Source organism: Excalfactoria chinensis, chromosome 1 (assembly GCF_039878825.1).
Source record: "Excalfactoria chinensis isolate bCotChi1 chromosome 1, bCotChi1.hap2, whole genome shotgun sequence".
Classification (NCBI taxonomy): domain Eukaryota; kingdom Metazoa; phylum Chordata; class Aves; order Galliformes; family Phasianidae; genus Excalfactoria; species Excalfactoria chinensis.
Genome location: NC_092825.1, coordinates 79,665,646 through 79,686,728, shown reverse-complemented (window position 1 = coordinate 79,686,728; position 21,083 = coordinate 79,665,646). Strand labels below are relative to the sequence as shown.

Genomic DNA, 21,083 nt, shown 5'->3' with positions numbered 1-21,083 from the left:
GCAGTTTCATGGGGATATAGCTAAGGTGAGAGAACGGGCAGCAGGCTTTCAGGTCTGTGTAGGAACACATGCATGTTAGTACATACTGGGGATCTAAAGGCAGGTAAGGACCGTTAATACAACTCATTTGAGCTAAATGCAGCCACAGAACCAAGACACTTAATACCACTGTCTGTCTAATGATGTTTCATTAGCACTGTGTTTTTGAAATAAGTTCTAACTATTACAGATGATAGGAATAATTTATGTGATGTCTTGCATTTTGCTCAGTGACTGGCCTCTCGCTGAGAAAGGGCCATCATAGAGTAGACGAATCTTATCTGAAGTGATGACCATAAAAGACTGTGAGAGATAAAGGACTCTGTAGTCCATTACCATTCTTCTGAATCTTTCATGTTATTAAATTAATTTCATTATAATGCCTCTTTTCAACAGGAAACTATCAAATGGATCCCAAGAATGTTGTCATTCTGGCACAGCTCATTCAGATTCACTTATCTCAAAATAAAAAGTCTAGCTGGAATATAACAGCGGTACAGAAGATGAATAGTTCCGATGTCTATTTGGAACTACTGTAAGTAGATCTTTTCTCTCCAGTAATGTAATTTTATCTTGCTGTATCTAATTGCGGGTAATTGTTGATTCTTACGATGAAGTTGCTCTATTTTTTATCTTAATAATGTCTCCAAAGCCTTAAGCTATGAAAAGTCAAGATTACTTAGAATTGTTCTGAGTGATTCCACAGAAGAACACTTTCCTTGGGCTTTCATTGTACCGAATTATATTTTTAATGGGAAAGAACTTCTAAAACCTTCTGTAAGATAAGAAGTTCTGTGAATCGGTTCAGTAGTCAGCCCTGACATGTGAGACATAGACTGAACTAGCCAGGTGTTCTCTTAACCACGTCATACTCAGAAGCCATTTCTGACACTCCCAAAATGTAGTTATCATGTGATGCTTAATTTTATGTTATACTTCACTAATTTACATGTGATTTGCATGAGAATTTCACTCTGGGGCAGCAGAATAACTGGTAGGTGTGCACTGTTAAAAAGACCTCAGTGCTCTCACTTTTATAGCCAGTTTAGCACCTAGAATATGACTTTGAATGCTCCTTGCCAGCCATAGTCCTCTCGTGCTTGAGTAAGAGCTAACTTTTCATTCAGCTCTAGTTCTCTGTTCCATTAGTAGCTATTCCTGTCTTAAATTCTTCAGCAAATTTGATCCCTGCACTAGAGGGCAGTCAGAGTCAGCTGCACCAGCTGGGAGGTACATCACAGCAGCCCAGCAGAAGTGGAAAAATGTGTGAGCAGATGGGGCTCCCAGGTCTCAGGACTTGCCTTTTGGATCTTCATCCCCATAGTATTCATTAGTTTGTCAGAGCCATAAAGTAGCAGCTTAGATACTGCTGTTTTTAATCTTTTTTTAAGAACCTGAAATGTAGTGGCTTCTGGATCCTAGTCCTGAAGGCAATGATGCAGTCAAACCCATTTGGTTGTCCTTAACTGCAGCTTTGCATGTACTGGGTATTTTTTGGGCCCTCCTCATAAATATTGCGTGTGCTGAAACCAGAAGGAAAATAACTCAATAGTAATGAAATGCAGTAAAAATTGCTGAATGACATGATTCCAGTGGGATACAACTTGAACAGCCGTGACTAATTTCAAAAGACAGGCTTGGGTTTGTCTAGAAATTCAAGAATTATATGTCTATGTAGTCCATTATACAACTGTGCAAGCCATCAAAACATTTCCATCTCTTTCATAGTATTGTGCTATTGGCAGATCTAATTGGCTTGCTCCACATCACCTTCATGAGTGGCGATATGCACTTGTTTGGAAGCTCCTGCAACATTGCAAACCCTCTGTGTATTGTAAGACATTGAGAGTATCCCTTTCCTCACCCGCTTTCTCCCCAGGGTGGATGAATGCGCCTGGCTTCTGGATGCAGTTTGGTATGGACTCAGGGGAATGTAGCATGCAAGTGCAAGATGTTGGGTAGATCCTGTTAAACACGGGGTGGTCTCCCCTGGGCCACAATGCCCATGAGATTTGGAAAGAAAAATTGTCATGATTGGGGAAGTGTATGTAAAGCACAAAGCAGAAAAGAAGATAGAGTTTGAAGGCACTGGGATACTGGGAAGCTATTTTTCTTAGGAGAAAGGGATTTTTCTCATAGGCATCACTGCACTGTCTGTGGCATTCAGAGTTTGCCTCTTGAGAAGCAGGCAGTGCCTGCTGCCTTGGATAGATGCTAGATGTCGTGGGACCTAATGCATCCTGGCCCAGGAAATCCTGTAGTATGTTGAAGGCAGAACCCTGGCAACCCCTGCTTGGAAATTCCTGCCCTTGTATGCAAATTTACAGCACCATAAGCATGAGGAAAGCATACTGAAATAGGAATCTCACGTAAATACCATGCTGATGAGTGAATGGCAGGTTTTAGTCTTTGTAGACCAGCACCAAATAGATTTTGTGTGGAAGCTGTTCTTTTTCCTTAAAAAAGCTGACTACAGACAGGGAGGTGGTCAGCTCTGTTATTGACTGTGATTGCAGGACTATGCTACCAAGCCATGTTGGTGAATCCTCCTCCCCTTGCACCCCACAAGCACTGTTCAGGGCTGGGTGTTGTGAGCTAGCAGCCAAGCCTCTTGTTTTGTTCTGCACAATCTGCAGCTGACAACCTTTTGTTTTCATTTGCTGCTGCCGTTTGTGGCTCTGGCATGGCAAACACAGAACAAGCATTACCAAAAGCAGAGCCCCATATGGAGGTGGTAGTTTGTATCTGGAAGTGATCCAAATTGATTGAGTCTTCCTTCTCTCTTCACATGCTTAGCAGAAACCAGGAAATATCTTCAAGGGATTTTTCTTTTCTAATTCCTGGTTATTCTTTCTGTAAAGGGCTGGCAATTTGTAAACATCCCCAAAGCATAAGGTGTGTTCTAAACATTTGCTTTCTCAGGTTTCAGGTCTGTTTATAGTATGATAAGACTAAATAAATGACGGGCAATTGAAGCATCTCCCTGCTTGTTTTTCTGCCTGGTATTTCAAGTCACTCTGGAACAGTAGAACCCAGATAAGGGATTTCCACTACTGTCCAAGATGAGTATGTGCAGGGTCAATCCTGTATTTCTTTTATTTTGCATGCCCTGAGATCCCACAAATTTTGCTTGATGACAGTTTGCCAATGGCAGCACCAGTTCTGCCAGCAGGAATCTTCTATGTTGAGGCTAGAGATATATGTCTCATCTTCTTGTGCTGAGTGTAATCCTACTGATGCAGAATAAGGACATAAGGAGTACAGATTCTTGCCTTCTGATTTCATAGTATTTCACAATACCTTTGTGCACTTCATTTCTGCAGGGGACAATATGTGATGCAGGGCAGTAAGGAGAAGGATTGCAAGGGCATTAGGAAGTGCTTGTTGTGATCACTGAGTCTTATCAGCTCTTGGGCATGAACAAATCAATCCTATGAAGGTTCTTCTTTATTTTTTCTTTTTTTCCTTTTAGATTTTTTCTTTTTTTTCTTTCTTCATTTTCTGTTTCTTTTTCTTTTTTCCTTCTTCTTTTCCTTTTGCTTCTTCTTTCTTTTTCTTTTCTCTTCATCTTCTCTTCCCTTTTCTTCCCCTCTGTATCAGTGTTTTCATCTCTCTACCCCTCTTTTTTCCTTTTCTTCCTTTTTTTCATTTCTCTTTCCCTTTCCTTCTCCCTTCTCCTCCTTCTCCTTTTTAATCTCCTCTTCTTTTTTTTTGCACCCAAATTTATTTTAGCATTCTCTTCCAAATTTTCAGACAGCTCTGGCCTCAAACAGGAGCTGATGTAACAAAACCTCATGAGAGAGGTCTATTCTTATTATATTTCTGGCCTGATTTTTCTATCAAGAGGGATGGATTCTCTTTGATGTTCGGGGTGGTATCTACAATTTCGGATGTTTCCCTTGATCCCTGTGGCACTTGACCAGAACACATTCTCTGTTGGACACTAAGTACTTGTCCACTTGCAAGAGGGAAAAAGTCACTACGCAGGTAAGCTGCTGTCAGTTTGGAGAGCAGAAAGGTTGGAAAAACATATAGCATATAGTATGGAAAGAGCATACCATAAAATGACACCTGAGGCCCTAAGAGTAATGATTACTCTTCAGGTCAGGTTTTCCTGCACCTGAGGTATGTTACCTGCTTGAAGAATTTTTCTTTACTGTAATGTTAGTAAACAAGGTGCTTGATTTATGAATAAGACACTGAAAGACAGAGTGATACAGGAGACATTTCCTCCACAACACACAGGTGATGGGACTATTCCCAAAGAGGAAATGCTGGCTTATAGATAGACCACTTTCAAGTGAGGTACCAAGCACTCTACAGTACCACTCCATCAACCATCTGTTTAATCTGTCACTGACTGCAAGCCCTCAGTTAGTTTGCCTTTTTCTATAGATTTGTTGGCTTTTTAAAATCTGTCTTGATCATATCTGTGCAAACTGAGGCTGAAGATGTGACTTGGGTTGTGAAAGAAATGAAAACCATAGAAACCAGAGAACTGGAAGATGGTTGTGTCAGACTCACTCCTGGGATATCGTTTTGGGAGCTCAGCAGCACAGGCCTCTGTCACTGAAGTCTGTGTAGAAAATGTTGATAGTCCTACAGTTCTCTAAAATCCGTGGTGGATCAAAATCAGGTCTTCCACATAAACCTTGTTAAAGGCTTTGCAAGTCAAATCCTGCCAACTCGGTTCTTTTTCCCATGGGTTTTGTTGTGCCTCAACAGATATATGGCTATTCTGGAAGGCAAACTTGATAGTGATGATGCCCAGGGAGGGAGGGAAATTGAGTACATTGCCTTCATGCTGCTGAATAAATGCAGACAAGGGCAGAAGGGATGGGGGAGCCCACTGTGTTTCACTGAAGTGAGAAGAGTTGCTTGAGAACCATTTCCATGGCAGCAGTTCTGTTGAGTTAGTAGTATTTTTACACAACAGACTAGAACTGCAATTCAAAAAACCAAAGGCATAAACAACAACAACAACAACAACAAAACAACCTTAATGATTATTTCTGTCGTTAAAGTAAGATGTATTTCACTTTTGTTGTCTCATTTTCCTTTCTTTTTTCCTTTGGAGAAAAATGTCAAAGATGTATGTGTCAATTGCTACACAGTAACACATAAAATGAGAAAACTTTTCCAGTCTTTTTCTCCTCTTGTTTTAGAGTTTGATTCAGACCTGTAAACAGATGCATTCTTCACTGCATTAAGCAGTTTATTCTGTTTTTAATCAGCCACGTGATGCTATCCAAATATCATTTAACCTATAATCGTCTTTTGTCCAGAAGCCCAAATATTTGTATCGCTAGTAAGAACTCATTAAGGTGGCATTCTCAGATTTTTAATTTTTTTCTGAGCGCTGCCAAGTAATTAAGTTACAATATACTCAGAGGTTTGAAAGGCTGCAGTCTGAGCACTCTCCCTAACTATAAAATAACTATTCTGAGAACTAACTATCCTGTTGGAACAATTGGCCACTTCTGGTAACAGCAGGTCCAGCCCTGTCCAGAGGCAACATGCCTGGTAATGTGTCATATCATAGCTTATACTGAGGTTCTCTTCTGAGGACAAGTCCAGTCACCTTGATACAAGAACACAAAAGTCTATACAGGGTGTGGCATTGCTAGGAATGCTCCTGTTCTAAAATGCTAACTGTTTACCAAAGCAAGAAATTTATGGCCTTTTTGTTTACTAACAGATTGTGGCAATGTGTGAGGCCAGGGCAGGTTCCATTGAATTCTAATGAGCTTGACCTAGCAGAGCTGAAGGGACCACCAGGAAGAATGCACTGTACGTGGCAATGAGGATCTGTGAACATAAGCAGATATTCTGGTACCATGGATGTTGCATGTCTTAAATACATGCTCAGCCTTTAGATCAAAGGATCCCTACGTGTTTTATTATGCTGATTTACCTAATAATATCGTGCAAACTCCAAAGTACCAGTGTTTGGTAAACATTCACTTACCCACCTCTGATATGGAGCAATTGCAGGAATCAATCATAATCATTCTCTAACAGCATGAAACAAACTGAGCTGTGATCTGTGGCTGAGGGAAGGGAAGCCCTTATTCATTCAAATGACGGGACAAAGTCTTGTAGCTAATGCCCTTGCTGTAGTTTTATGTGTGCTTACCTTGTTCTTACAAAAGGAGCAGAAGAGATGAGTGCCAGGCTAGGGGCAAGGCCTTGAGTACTACTTGGTTGCCAGGATTGCCCAGGAGAGCTAACTAAGATCTCCTTGGAGGTGTCCAAGACAGTGACCAGGGTGAATGGACCCTCAGTTGTGGGCACTTGGGTTTGGGGAAGGGTTGAAGGGGAAGGTGAAGGGGCCCAGGCTTTTGGAAGACACCTGAAGGCACCTCTCTCCAGTTCTACATGGTATTGCACAGGTGGCTATGCAGGATGCACTTCAGCACTTCCACAGTGTTTGTGTTCAGGCTGGGAAGGGTACCTCAGCTGGCTGGTACTTTGCTACATGTACACAGCATGACATTGGTGCTCAGGCTGGGAAGCAGTGTCAGTAGTGTCCAATGGAGCTGGCCCAGAAATTTCATTGTCAAGTTAAAGCCCGTTGGCTATATTAACACACAAGGTTGTACATCATGAATGGTGACTGCAAAAGACTAGGAAAGGCAGTGGGATCACTACAGGACAGAGCAGCTTGAACTTAAGGCAGAGAAAGAGCATGAAACTAGTAGAGAAAGAGAAGGAACACCCATCCCATAACTTTAAACGTTACTAACTTAATGTGCGTAACGCTTAATGGTATTGCAGTGCTTTGATTACACCTAAATAGTGAAAAGTTCAAATGATGCCCTCCTATAATCAGCAGCAATGCTGCAGGCCATCCAGAATCACTTTCTTTTTCCTCTGCACGCGTGGCAGAGCAGAATTACAATCTTTTCTTATGGACAAAAAAAAGGAGTTAAGTTGTTAAAGCCAGCAAGATCTTTTTCTTTCTAGGCATGGCTGCATTTTGGTTGCTATTTCTTTTTTATTCCTCCATACAAAGCATTTTAGTTTTATACATAGGATGCTCCAAAAGTAATACCTCCTGTTTATTTCCATGGAAACTACAACAGCTATGAAGAGCACGTTAAAACTATTCGATAGAGCAGATCCTCAGCTGTAAAACACTATTTGTCAATGTAGTCATCACCATTAGCTGTGCATTCTCAACAGAGATGAACAAGAACCAGCATGCTGTGCTCCTGAAAATTTGTACCAGCGGAGGTGACCCACCGTTGCTGTCACCACTGATGAAACATAGCCCTGCTGCCTCACTGCGCTCATATCCACTGTACAGTCTCTGTAACTGTTTAGAAAGTGTCAGTGAAGGTTGGTGAGAGCCATATTTTCCATAGGAAGGAATTCATTGATACCCCTTTGCTTCATAAGCATTCCCATGTCAGATGCCATTCAGCCAGACTGTCACTCTGCTGCTATTTATTGCACAGTGACAAAATGTAATGGAATATTGGTGGGAAGGTTCAGTCCCTACTGCCATACCACAAACATCTGCCTCTGATGTCCCAGACCAACATAATAAAATAGGAGGCATTAGTTTTGGAGCAGCTCTCATATTTAAGCCTGTTTCAGGCTTACATGAGCCCAAACAATTGACCTAGCAATTCTAAGACAAAATGCTTTCTTTGATACAGAAAAGTTGCATCAATTTTTAGAAATTAAATGTATTCTCATCAGCAAAACAGTGCCTTTAAGGATCAGGTCTCAGGTTCTGTGTCTGCAAGTGAGTGCTGATTCAAGTAATCCAGTATCTTACAAGCTAGTCAGCACCCCACAGTGTCACATTGAGGCTCAAAATATACTTAAAGCAGCTAAGACCATGCATGTGCGCACCCATTTGTTTATGGTACTATCCTGAATACAACAAGGTCAAAACTTTAGTGTAACTTAGCTACGATTCTGTAAAGACAGAAAATCCAATATGCTTTCTTTCTTGATTTCAGAATAGTATGCTCTCTAACTTAACTTAAAACTTTTCCATTTCACTGGATAGCAAAACGTAACGAAAAAGTGAACCCGGCCAGAAGTAAATGGTGAAGATAAAGACTCTTAATTGTTCTGACCCTGCAAAGAGCAAATCCCAAACACAAAAATCGGTGCTACGAACAGGAAAGCAAATCAGCTCCTTAGCATTCTCACAGCTATGTCTGAGTCATGGCATTTTAATAAACGCCACAGAGAATGCTATTACAAATTACCTAATTATTTGAGGAAGAAAATCCCAGCCTAGGCTTTTTTCTAACAAATCTCTTCTTGCTATTGCTGTAGGATTACTCTGAAAAAAAGATGGCTTTACACTGGCAGAACCTTGCTGGATGTCTGTGGACTCCTGTGGGAGTTTGCTGTAACTGTAAGCTGTAGGAAACTGAAAATCAGGGTCTGGTGGTAGGTGCTGCATGGTGAATGGTTGAGCCAAAGAAGGATTTTCTGATCTCCATGACAGACTGTGGCTTAGATATATTCAGGGAGTTGGTCCCATATCTTCCATTGTCTTTTAGTGTAAACATACTAAAGTTCAAAAACTTGTTTAGAACAAAGAAAGCAGTGTGTTTTCAGGAGTCATGGGTAAACCTGGGCAGTAGCACATAAAGGAGTGTCTCTGTGAGGTAGTGAAAAAGCCAGAGGCAGTGATAGATTATCTGATATGCAGATGGGTTGTGCTGTTTTGCTGGAGAGAAAAACAGTGACTGCTGAAGCAAACGTGGTGGTACCTAGCAGCTTGCTGCTGGCACTAGTGCCAGTGATGTGCAAGTCACAAGGAGAATGAAGCCAGTACACTGGCATCTCTGAGCATCTCCCACAAGCATTTGAGATGTCGCAGGTTTCCTGAACGAGGACAGAGCATAGAAGGAATGAAATACTAGATTGAGTTGTGTCCTGCAGTTACCTTGTGTCCTTCCAGAAATCCTCTGAGGCCACTAAACCAAATGCACATACTTCACAATCCTTGAGTCAAGAAAACACAGTCCCACTGAAAAAGCTTTCCCTTCAAGAGGTCTAGGCACAAGTAGGTTCTAATGCATGGGTGAAGCTGTCTACTGAATTGCTGCATGTATAGTTTTGATTTCGCAGTTAGCAAGGTGAGATTCCATCAGTAAACCATCACAGATGAAGAGATCTCCAGGAGTCGATAGAACCTGAGGGAATGGCATGAAACTGTGTCAGGGGAGGTCGGGGTGGGAGTTAGGAAAAGGTTCTTCACCAACAGGTGCTGTGGGTCCTAAAGCAGGCTCCCAAGCTGCCAGTGTTCAAGGAGTGTTTGAACACTGCTCTCAGACACGGGGTTTTATTTTTTGTGTGGTCCTGTGTAGAGTCAAGAGTTGGGCTCTATGATCCTTACAGGATATTCTATGATTCTATGGTCAGAGTCAGGCTATGACACATCAAACTGACCCTGCTGGCCTCTCAGAGTCACTGTTGCTTATTCCTGGGGACATGCATACTATGCAAGCAAAATCCTGTGCTGTACTCTACGTAGAAGGTCTTTTAGTCTGTCTGTCTGTGTACACCCAGGTACAGAGAAACATTGCACCAGAAACGAATCTTTCCCTGGGCAGACACTGAGGGAAGAGGATTTATTCTTCTCTTCTTCAAGCCTCTCAAAGGCTAATCTTGATGGCACTGAAATCTGAGAACTGCTCTTTGCTGAATCTCTCCATCTGTGATCCACAGTGGGTTTTGTTTTGCTTTGCTATACAGGCTTTGGAGCTGTGTTAGCAATCAGTTTTTCCTGCTCATGCTCACAGGAGCACAGCCTACTTTAAAATAAACAATATTGCCTTGTTAGCATAGATCTTCAATTGTGGCTCCTGTGGAATAACCAGGCTGTGAACCTAGCTAAGAACTTGGAACACTTCTGCTCAATTAAGATGTCAGGTTAAAGCCTCAGTTAGCATCTAACTTCTAAAGGTAGATAGATATGCTCTGAGATAAAATGTAAAGCTTGTTTTCTTTGTGCAAAGGTATGATATTGATTAATTCATTGTAACACATCAGGATTTCTGTTAGAACGAAAAGCTTGAAGAGGAATATATATGTTTTGAGAGAGAAGGAAAAAGACAAGAATTACATATGAATAGCTACTGGAAAAATGTAAAGTCATATCCAAACCCTACTGCATCCATATAAAAGATGTTACATCATTTTAAACATTTCAAGTGCAGCACTAGTGTTTGGGGTGACCAATTACCCACCACATTTTCATGTCTAGGGAAAAGTGTCACAGTAATTGCAGGGTTTGATCAATAGATGAGTCATTTAATGAAAAAATTGTAGCAAAGAGCCCAAATATTAATTCAAATGCATTTTACACCCCAGTCCTGTTTAATTATGCAGCTATGGTAACTTGGGTGGAAACTGATAAAGACTGTATCAAGTGTCTTAATAAGAGTTCATTTGTAAACAGTCACTGAAGAGGATGATAAGTAGGACTACATCCTGACCTCTCCTGGCTGGTGTTGCCTTTACTTAATCCAGCTGAAGAGCACACACACATCGTTAAAAGGAGTTTAGTAAAACTTCAGTAAAACTGGAGAGTCATCACCCTTTGAAAGGCAGAAAGAGGAATGTGTGACAGCTTGCGTTATGACCTAGAAACTAAATCTCTCCACTTTTTATATCTGTTCTGCACCAAAAGCAGAAACATAGCCCTGCCCTGCTCTAGGAATTATAAGGTGCAGTCACACAGCCTGTAAAAATGTATGGAAAATACATGTGTTCTCTGAATTCATCTTTTACTTTATTGTACTTCTAATCTACCTTGTTTTTCCTGTCTTTGGTATTCCATGTTTGCTATAGCTATTCAGGAATGCAGCACCAAATGATGCCATGTTGCAGCTCTGCCATTTTTAGATGAGAAGGTAGCCTCTCAGCTGTGCTCATCCTGGGTCATGATACCTATCTTTACCCACAATTAAGGTTGCACAATTATTTTCGTTACAAGAGTCTCTCTTTCTTTTTTCTCGCTGTAAGTTTCTTACAACCTTCCTAAATTGTACTGTTCAGACTGAAATTTTCCTTGCTGAGTGTCTTCGTTAGGCATCTTTTACTTCCTCATGCCCTCTATCACATGCTCTAACTTCTGGTTAGCCCTGAAGTGGTCAGTCAGTTGGATTTGATAATCCCTGTAGGTCACTTCCAACTGAAGTATGCTATTCTGTTCATGTTCAGCACATATGTTTGAAATTCCTTGGCAAACTAGGTGCTCAGGGCTTTCTTCTTCCTTCCACCTGAATAGTTTCTCCTTTATCTCAAGGGGTGAAAAGCTGATGAGCAGCTAATGCTCCATCCATGTGTAATAAGCCTTATGTGAGAGGCTAGGCTGAAGTTTTGATGTTGCCTTTCTTTACTTTCCTTCTTTTAATACCTTAGAAACTTTATGGAGCTTAATTCACATAACACCATGAATGCTGCAGCCCTTCAGAAACCAGGACTGACCTTGTGACTGTATTCAGTCCTCCTTTATGGCATGAGAATGGTATGGAGACTAGAGCACAATACTTCTGAAGCAATGACACCAAGGTGACATGCTCAAGAGCTACATCCACCTCTGGACTTTTGCTCATTATGCTCTCTCCTCTGGGACTTTCCCTCACTCTTCACTAAGAAGTTTCAAAGTGTTGCCATTTTCTTTCTATCAGGCTTCTTCCTCTTGTTCCTTCTGCCTCTGGCTTGTGTTGATGAAAGAAAGCACATGCATGGCTGAAGGCAAGAGTTATGGCAAGGCGTCAGATCTTTTATCACGATAACCAGATATCATAAAAAAGGCAAAATTTGGGATTTAAAAAAAAAATTATATTAAGAAAGAATAATAATGTTCTATTTATGTTTTTCCTCTTCTGACAGAAGGTGTAGAAGCAGGTCTTTGAAATAGACACAAATCCAGAGCGGCTACATAGACAGGCCTATTGCAAGCACAGACAACATAGGTCACTGTCTTAGGCAGCAAACTTCCACGGATAGCAAAAAGCTTTGGCTGTTGGGTTAGGGTCCCTCCTTGGCAGCTGCTGGACCTTGGCATATCTTGGACCTTGCTATGACCCTGGCATATCTGACACCTCTTCTGTTTGTACCTTCCCTCCTGCTCTGATATGTCTCTCCTCTCTCAGCAACAGAGGTATCTTCTTTGCCTGTGCTGCTCAGTTAGCTTCTTCTGTAAGAGAACATGGAGTTACTGCTGATGACATACTAGAATAAGATTCCTGAACATTACTTTACTTCACTTATTTAAAAGCATTTTAAGAGTTTTTCTTCTAAAATGCAGAATATTGAGGTCTAGGAATGATCTACACAACTGACTGATACTTTGACACTCATGAGTAATGCAGCCATATCAACCTCAAGCCAACTTGGGAGCCTCACATCTTGTCCTTCCCACCACACTTACATTAAAAATAAAATTAAAAATTGATATTGACAAAGGATGTCAAGAAATAATATTTAGGTATGTGAACAAAACCAGCCAAACAGTTTACTGCATTCTTGGTGTAGATATTACAAAATAGGCAAGCCCAACAACTTCACACTTGACTTGTGTTGTGGAGTACATCACAACTGATCATCCATGCGAGATCACAAGGCAGATCATCAGCTGCATTCGACTTAGAGAAAAAATTGCAAGGAGTTCATAAAGTTGGAAGTGTTCATGTTTGAGAAAGTTGCTGTGCTAGAGTGGCTTTAATACAGGATCTCTGATATCCTTCTGATGTTGCTTAACTCCTAGTACTAATGAGTTTAAGTGGCTTAGTTATCTTAAACTGCTCTAAAAGCTTTAACTGATTTAAGCAGTTTAGCTTAAAGTTATTCCAGTCACGGTTCATAGGGTTGTCTGGTACTGTCAGCTCATACTGTTCAGCTCTGATGGATGTTCAACATTTTGAGAACAGCATAAATTTCCAGGCTTTTTTTCCCTTGTTCTTTGTTTTGTTGTTTTTTTTTTTTTTCTTCTAAATAGAGAACTATCACATTAAAATAGAAGCTTTGCAGCACTCGTGGTCAAGGCAGACATAATTTTGCAACAGTAAGGATATTCCTAACACTGGAACTAAGAGTTAGTCTGAAATTTGGAAACAATATTCCAGTGTTCTTTGGCACCAGAACTTTGACATTTCCTTCCTTCTTATTTTTCTCTTAGAATAATTCTCTTATAATTTTTCTCTAGGAACAGATTACATAAATAATAGTTTTTCTGTAGTTTCACATCTGCTCAGGAAAGTATGTGTTTGCATTGCCCACTCCAGCTTAAAGAAACATGGTTGAAAGTCCCAAAGTTTGCAATGGCTACTTCATTTTCATCCTGACAAAGTAAGAAGGACACCAGCGCCTCTCCTTTCTCCTTGAGGAGGGAACATGCAGTTCCCATGAAAGAAAGCTGGGTCAAGACCCATTGGACCAGCCATCTGTCTGGAAGCATTTTTGTAAGAGGCAAGATAAAAGACCATCATAAGCATCAGGAAGAGGTTAAGGGCGCAAAGAAGAGAAAAGAGCAAAGACCTAGGCTGGGTAGGGACCACAGAGGGCTCCAGAGGTGGTGGCACTGAGTACAAGTCCTACCACTGCAGGACAGTACATGTCAGCTTCACTAATCATCATGTGGAAAGTGAAGCTTTTTCCAGGACCAATTGATTGTAATCATATTCTGCATTAGCACTGCTTTGCTGAAAGGCTGTCTGGAGCTCAAGCTTCAAAGGAGGATTACAGCCCTGCTTTTCTTTTTAGTATCCCTTACGTTAAAGGGATCCAAGACTAGGTGGTTGGCCTCATCTTACAACTCCTCACTCCTGGTGAGAGTTTGTGTGCTCATTAGCAGTGAGATCCTCTAAGGAGGGGTTGCTGTGCTATTAACTCAGTTGGAAATGTAAGAATGGACCTTGCTGAGTGAATATTTATGTCTGAAAGATGTTTAACTTACTTGGCACACTGCTAGGAATACTTCACTAATAATAACTCAAGGTAATGTCTCAAGTAGAGATCATTACAAACACAGAAGAGGAAAGAAGCAAGAGGTGTAGAACATTATGATTGTCCATTCATCTCGGAGCACTGTCAGGAAAATCCTTCAACAGGCATATCTGAATTAAAAATTGTTTTTCCTGCTGCCACAAGTTCCAATTAGTGAAAAGATCTGTTTGCTACTGCATTTCAGATGAAGAGGTACATTTATGTGTTCCTTTTTGTTTGTTTGTTTTTCTTATTTCCTAAATAATGTCACTGAAACGCTAAAAAGGATAAGAGATAACTGAATAGCAAAGAATATGATAATGCCAATTGCATTTCTGTGGCCTTCAATTTATTTTTCAGACCATAGTGAGCACAGACACATTAGTCATAGGCACACATGACGCGTCCTTTGGGCTCTGTCTCACTTCTGTCATTTTAAGATCAGGCTCAGAGCATTCCTCTGCTCTCCTTTTACCAGTCATTCCCAGCCCTTTAGCACCATCATCACTTCACTGCTTTACATTATAAATACCTCCACCAACTGTCTTATGAGGAAAGAGACTGCTACTGTACCCATGTCCTTCATGGGAAACCAAATGACGGCAGTATTTAGCAGTATATCCAAGGTTGCACTGAAAACCTGGGTAAGTCAGGGAGCAGGACCTGCATCTCCCAAGTTGCAGCCTTTTTCTAAGGCTGCAGAGTTTATCAGAGGAAGCCTGCCCCCTCCTTGCAAGCACACATGAAATCCTGACCCTCTGTATTAGATCAAAATTTGGAAAAAATACATTAACTCTTTAAATGTCAGAGGTTAACTGTTGTGTTTAGATAGGCACATTTTATTAGTAAGGGCTCTGTGTTGTATATCCAAGTTTAAATTATGTAAAAGTGTAATCAGTTCTGAAACAGAGTGTGGTAAAAATCTTACTGCAAGTAGCAATCCTATAAGAAATCAAAGAACAGCTAATAAAAATGACAGGAGATCATTTGTGTGTTTGTAGCGTGGAACAATCTTTTCTAAAGAGCTAATGGGTGAGAGGGATCAGAAATTGAAACTACCTACCCAGTTCCTAATTGTCCCAGCAAGATCCTTCATTATGGGAAGTTGTGAAGGAACCAAATAAAGTCACACAAAAGACTGCATCTGGGTTGCAGAAAAGAAGTGAAAAGCACACGGAATCCAGAGAAAAATGCCTGCGCAAACAACATAAAAGAAGCAAATGTAAAGCTCAGTGATGTTTTTCTGCTCTATTGCTTAAGACTACAAGGATTTAGAAAAGAATTAGTCTCAATCAAAAGGTAAAGGAGTAAGACTGCTCTCAAAGATGGGAAAGTCATGTCTGAACCATAATCTTTGCTGCTCTGTGATGACAACTCATCTGTATAAGCTGTGAAGTCCATGAAGAGGTCAATGCAGTGCCTGAGTGGCTGATCAGACATAGCTGTCATTGGCAGAAGAGCCTGCAGAAAGTGGGAGAATAGAAGGTAGCTGTGTGGTCTTCTCATGCCACCAGGGGGAAAGACAGAAGGAGGCAGCCTATGATGCAGTGTGGGAAGATAGAAGGAAGGAAAGACAAAACTAGGCCAAGAAAGCAGGGGAGTCCAGGAGGAGATGTGAGGCTTTATCTCAGTGCTGGAACAAGCATGAAATATACAATAATCACTCACTGATTCTCCCTGGCAATATAAGTGACCAAAAGGATTTTCAAATTGACAAGTGGGCAAAGACAGGACAAAAGGACAGATGTGTTCTGAAACTGACCTCAGCTTAGGATTGAGGAGAAGATGTGAAAGATGCCTGAAGACATTTTTTAATGATTATTCCAGTTGAAAGAATGGATGGAGCTTGTTATCCCTTGGTAAGTGTCAGAAGGATAGATACAGAGGACTTGTAGGTCAGAGGAATACTTTTGGTCTGTGGCCGTGTCTGAGAGAGATGATTTCACTTGTTGAACTTCTTGATTAAAGCTTCTTAAAGCTGAAATGCAGGAGATCAGCTTCCATGGTGAAGTGAGCTATATTATGCCCTTGCACATATTTGCCCTGTAGTCAGAAAAGAAATGAGGAATAAAATCCAATTGGCCACGTGGTGTACAATGGTTTAACCTGTTCCTGAGACCATGAATTGACACAGCTGAGAGACAGTCCCCGTGAGCATCCTTGTCTCAAAAAAGAATTACATCAAAGGGACAGGTGCTGCTGATCAACATTCTGTGCTAGATAAATAGGCAAGATAATGGGTTATGCTTTTATCTTAAGGCATTCCACTTTGTGAAAGATAACAAATTGCAATTGGCTCGTTGCAGTAAACAGAGAAATGCTGAAAAAAATCACTTCCTTTGGCTAGGTTGGCAATCCAGAAAGAGTTTGAGCCTTTAATTTCTAAGACTCAATCCTGTATGTGTAAAACAAGGTTAATATCCTTTTCCTACAACCTCTTAGAATTGTTCTGAGGATATGTCCATTAAGGTTGTAATAGATAATAAGTGTGTTTTCATGGCCTCGTGATAGGCCCGTGGAGACCTGCAGTATGGTACTATGTTGAGAGTACCAGGAAGAAATACCATTTGTGTGTTCAGTGTGGGACTCAGCTTGTGTGCAGGATACAAGGTGTGCCGACAGGTATGGAACCAGGACTGTAAGAATAAGCATGTTTGTTTATTTGATCTACAACTTTATGAGATAGTAACCCCAATTCTTGGACAAGAGTAGAAATACCATGGCCACATGGTGCACTGTGCTGAAACGGTGCATACTTTGCTGTGTCAAAGGCTTCTTGAAGAAGTGAAGGGACACTCTGTTCTGGCAGGCTGTGTATCATGCAGTCTGCCTGTGCTTCAATTACTTCACGATGAGTCAAGTGTTCTCTGTCCTTCTACAGCTAATGTATGTCCCCTGTATGAAAGCAAAGTATCCTAATGCCATCTTGTGAGCTTTGGCTGAAAAGATTGTTGAAATGTGCTTACATCTGGTCTGGATAAAATTTGTAGTGCTCAGTGGCCTAGTAGTACAAGGCCACCTATCCATAATTATAGAGTTCACCAGTTCCCCACACAGTGTGGTACAGGTTCCTCAGACAGAACAACCTATGATTCTGCAATTGAATATCATACCACAGTGTCTTTCCTCCAACAGGGAACAAAGGTTTCATACGCAGTTTTAATCCTGGCATTTCCTACCTGCCAGTACATGTTTTTGTGTCCTTGATTATGATCTTTTTCTGTGTCATGTGATCCTAAGTCTACACTTCTAAGCATTTTTTTTCCACGCACTGCTTGGGTATTTTGTCTAGCAATCTTTAGCTGTTTGCTTTTGTGCCTTCCTTTGCAGAACTTCTGCTACTGTATCTGTAATACTCAGTGATCGATTTGGCTATGAAACAAAGCAGCCTAAGACATGATTGCTTAAGTATCTACAGTAATGAGACTAAATATTTTGGCATTAAAGAGCTGCTTTAAACAGAGCTTCTTTTGTGGTAAATGCCAACTGGACATTATTGAAATCTCATATCAGTGTTTTTGTTAAGTTTTAAAACATACTGCTTCCTTTATTACCTGCATCCTTAGCAATTCTTCTTGTCATTCAACAAATTAATAAGCAGCTGTGTTAGAAGCCAGTTCAGCATCTGAAGGCAATTCAGCTACATACCGTGCCAGATGTCAGGTGCTGGGGCCAGCCTGGAACAAATACTGAGCTGGTTTGTTACTGAACTCCTGCAAGCAGGGCTGCTTTCACATCTTGGCTGGGCAGGGATGAGCAGCTATCCTCACCGTGAGCCTGCTTCTGCTGTGCCTAACCAGAGGGTGGGTGCTGGCAGCACTTGTCCCATCAGAAGCTACAGCATCTAACCTCTAACATCTAACAAAAGAGAATGTAGCTGCTGTTGGTATGAGGAACAGATCACAGAATCACAGAATTATCAAGGTTGGAAAAGACCTAGAAGATCATCCAGTCCAACCAGATACTGAGGTCTGTGTCTATGACAGAAAGGGGAAGGAAGTGGGAAGAATGGTGGTGACCTGCATAGAGGGCTGGGGGTTACATCTTGCTGCTAGTCCTGCTGCTGCAAATAGCAGCTGTCTGCGTCCTCTGAACCCAGTGGAGTAAAGGTTGCAGCAGCAGAAGGCAGTCTAATTTTTCAGTGTTCTGGAATAGGCAAAGTAGGCATCTAGGTCATAACTGGTTTGCATTCCTTGCTCTGTGAAGTCAGCTGTGCTCTTCACTCCTAGCCCCAGCTCTGCAGCAGCCCTGGTGCAGGAAAAAAAGTGAGCAGTATCACCTCTCTCTCTTCAGGCAGAGTGGTGCTGACTCTAACCAAGATGATGTGATGAGGGACAGCCACAGTTCTGCCTGGACCCTGGGGCCGTTGCTGCTGGCTGTGAGCTGGTGTGGGAGAAAGGGAATTAACAGATAGAAATGAAGCAGAGAGGGTGTCATTCAGGGGAAGTGGTTGGTATTCAGGAATGTTGTCCTGGGGAAAGTTGTAGCTTTTGAGGGCACCAGACTGGGGATCACAGCGTGTTCTGCGATAGAATGGTTATTAAGACTACTAGGCTTAGAAAGTGCAGAAATGAAGCAGGGAAGCCAAGCCAACTCACAGACTATAACCCGGGAGATAGTTTAACAACTTCTATATTTACATGGAATTGCTTACTAAATTGCTAGGCCTTGCCATTTAATACGAGTTGCAAAGCTTAAAGAAAAAATGCAGCTTCTAACCTCTTTCCATTTTCTGACACACCAAATGCGTACAGCAGGCTTGTTTGGATCTCACAAAAGGCTGGAAGGTGACATTTCTCACAGTGAGCTGTGGGCAAGCTGGATTGGAGCAGTGTCCCTTCTGACCTTGCACACCGGGAGCACTACACACTGAGTTTCCCTTGTAAGCAAGGCTTTGCTCTGGTTTAGGAATTGGGCAACAGCTCAGGCTAAACCACAAGAGCCCACTGAAATTTAAGGGGTGGTTACCTGACTCTTTGCACTGGTTTAAAACTCATCTTGAAAACTTACTTATGAATTTATTTTTTGAATACATTTTAAGCTAAACCAGTGCCATTTTCTTGTGGCAGCAGGGACAAAAAGATCAGAAGGGAATCAAATGGATGAGTTCGCTCTCCTAAGAGTAGACCTGGCTCAGGCATTTGGATGCAGCTGTTTCTTTTCTCTTTAAAAAGTAAAAGTCCAGAAACTTTACTACCTTCCAGCTGTTGGTAGCATACCTGGGGGGGACAGTGTCAGGTTGGCTTCTCATTGCAATTTCAAACAACAGCAGAGCAGAAGCATGCCTAGAGTTGAGAGAGGGGAAAAGAAAGTGTCAGAATATATTAAAACTATGTTTTCACTGCCAATAACCTACTCCTTTCAGGCAGATGTGTCTTTAGTAATTCTGGTTTCAGATATTGCTACTTTGCTTCCCAAAGTCATTCTTTTCTCCTTCCTCTCTCATCCCTCCAGAACTCATTCCTGCTCCGGCCACTGCACATTACTGCCATGTTCATCAGTCACTGTTTGCCCACTAGTACTGTCAGTCTGCTACCTGTTGAGTCTATAAAATATCCATGGTTCATGAAGCAGTACACAACTGAGGGTCAGCCTGCTCGGAGGTGGAGATGGCACAAGGGATGGCATGAGGAAGAGGCAAAAGTGGCAGGCACTGAAGAACTTGCCGCCAGCACACTGTAAGTATGGAGAAACCACAGACTCCATTTTAGCACTGAACAGAACAGCTATGAGAGGAGGTGCTGTGAGTCATCACTGAAGGATGTTTTTGAAGTGTTTTGAGATCCTTACAGATACCTTGTAGAGAAATGTCCTTGAAGAGCAGAAATCGCTGTTCTTACCCTGCAAGTTTTGCTAGGTAGACAGTAATAAACAAGAACTATAGCAGGTTGTGGCTAGCCTTAGATCATGAACTCCTGTTTGGGAAGAAGAGGCATGGGTCGCATAAGAGTCATCTATTTTGAGAAGGTGGTGGGAGGTGAGGTTTAGGTTGCAGACGCTTCACTATTGTGTAATTGCAAGAAGGTGGGTCAAGCTTTTGACCCTGTTCAATATGTAGTGGACTACATAGTTTTAGTCAAGAAGGCTGCAAATGTTGAGAGCAGTAAGGCTGCAATTTGCTGTTACCAATGTAAACGTCTCCCATTCCATCCTAGCTGTTTGCTGTTATTCTGTCCTTGCTAAGTTGTCTTGTGTGTGGTACTAGCACAAGTGTTTATGTCATAATGCTGTGAACCAAATAATTATTTTGAAGGGAAGGTTATTTTTCATCCTGAGCTATTCAACAGCCAGCTGCATGAACATGAGGGTCTATGCAAGGAAGAGTGTAGATCAGGAGCATGAATGAATGGTTAAAGGTGTGGAGCACCAGGTATCTTTAAATCAAGTTAAGCAGCGCTGGTGTCTCTGTAACCAGAGAGAGGGAGGGAAATGAGCACTTGCTGTGGATGTCCCATCCATGGAGCTGTTCAAGGCCAGGTTGGATGAAGACCTGGGCAGACTGAGCTGGTGGGTGGCAACACTGCCCATATCATGGAATTGGATCATCTTTAAGGTCCCTTCCAACCCAAACCATTCTGTAATTCTTTGAATGTGGGAGCAAGAGGGTAGCGTTTGGTGAATACAGTTGGCCATGCAATGCACGATAATGCTTAATTAATGCTAAGCAGATAGTTACAATGGAGGAAAAGCTGTTTTACAGAGCTCTGAGATCAGGTCACTGCTATGTTAAATGTTTTGTGCTTGAGACCAAAGTAGAGCAGGTAATAACTCTTCTGCAGTGATGCTGCTGCTGGGTTTTGAGATGGAAGTTCAGTGAGAATGGATCTGCTTTAAAGACAAGAAGAAGTGAGGGAGGAGAGTGAGGAGAAAAGAGAGGTGAGAATCAATTGTGGAGGGGGGCTGGTCTGGAGAGCAGGTATGGGCACATGGGAGCAAACCACTGTTGGAGAAGAAATGCCTAATTTAAAATAGTAGAGAACATATGGTTGGAACTAGATGATCTTAAAGGTCCCTTCAACCCAAACCATTCTGTACATGAGTCTATGATTCTGTGGTTGACATTGTGACATTATGAG

At 41.6% G+C, this 21,083-nt stretch overlaps 1 protein-coding gene and 1 long non-coding RNA gene across 2 annotated transcripts in view; one reads left to right on the top strand and one right to left on the bottom strand.

Moving 5' to 3' along the window:
* The window catches only part of LOC140252707 (uncharacterized), a 195,200-nt gene extending 194,634 nt beyond the window's left edge, over window positions 1-566 (top strand). The window contains exon 4 of the long non-coding RNA XR_011903694.1: window positions 436-566. This is a non-coding gene — a long non-coding RNA (uncharacterized lncRNA). The remainder of the gene's footprint in view (window positions 1-435) is intronic.
* The window catches only part of DPT (dermatopontin), a 143,263-nt gene that overhangs the window by 78,314 nt on the left and 43,866 nt on the right, over window positions 1-21,083 (bottom strand). The gene's annotated exons all lie outside the window — the stretch shown is intronic.